This window comes from Lipotes vexillifer, unplaced genomic scaffold (assembly GCF_000442215.2).
Source record: "Lipotes vexillifer unplaced genomic scaffold, Lipotes_vexillifer_v1.1 scaffold335, whole genome shotgun sequence".
Lineage (NCBI taxonomy): Eukaryota > Metazoa > Chordata > Mammalia > Artiodactyla > Lipotidae > Lipotes > Lipotes vexillifer.
In genome coordinates, this window is record NW_006781329.1 from 987,240 (window position 1) to 988,069 (window position 830).

The 830-nt window shown below is 39.4% G+C and overlaps 1 protein-coding gene across 1 annotated transcript in view; it reads left to right on the top strand.

Annotated features, from left to right (window-relative positions):
- ORC4 (origin recognition complex subunit 4) overlaps positions 1–830 on the top strand; it is a 47,654-nt gene that overhangs the window by 25,397 nt on the left and 21,427 nt on the right. The gene's annotated exons all lie outside the window — the stretch shown is intronic.

Below are 830 nucleotides of genomic sequence, written 5' to 3' on the forward strand. Positions count from 1 at the left end.
TTTTTTTTTTTTTTTTTTTTAATTTTTCCCCGAAGTGGGTGCCCCATTCTTGGAAGTACTGCAGTCCCAGGTCGATGTGTGGAATGGATGGAGCAAGTTCCTATTCCATCTCCTAGTTCCAGAAATCCATTTAATTCATTGTCCTCGGATAGAGCACATATCAGTTATTAAACTGATAAGAACAGATACTATACTTGATCTTAGCCGAAAGGCCGAGAAGCAGTGTGTTTACCTTCTTTTACTCTCCTAGTATGAACTTTCTAATTGAATTCAGGTAAAACTGGTTTTTAAGAGTCACCGGCTTCTTATAGTATGGCTGCCATGCATCTGTAGCTTTCATCCTTTTTCCTCCTTCATTTATGGCAGGCTATGTCAAGCCCTCATTCTCCTTTTGTACAGCTCGTTCCCTTTTTTAGAAACGTGAAACTCTTTTCTAAGTCATCTTTCAACAGTCTTGCTAGTGCTGTTTCTCAAAGGAGTGGCTTTCTCTATCCTCCTTCCCCAGTGCTCTAGAGCTTACAATGTATGCTTTCATAGTAAGCCTCTCTCACAGAAAATCTGGCTGGTTCTCCACATATCTTTATTCCTCTTTTCAAAATGTAACAATCTTAACACAGTGGTTAAGGAAGCACATTCCTCCTTGCTAAAAGCTCTTCCTTTGGGTGGAAGTGGCAGTGGCAAATGCTTTTGACCCAGTGAGGGACCAAATAAAGGGTTAGTAGCTCCTTAGCCATATTATCAGAGGCTCTTTTTTATTCTGTATGTATAATTCTCCAACTGTGTAATTCAAGTCTAAGTATATATCTATGTGTCCATGTTTATAGGGAAAG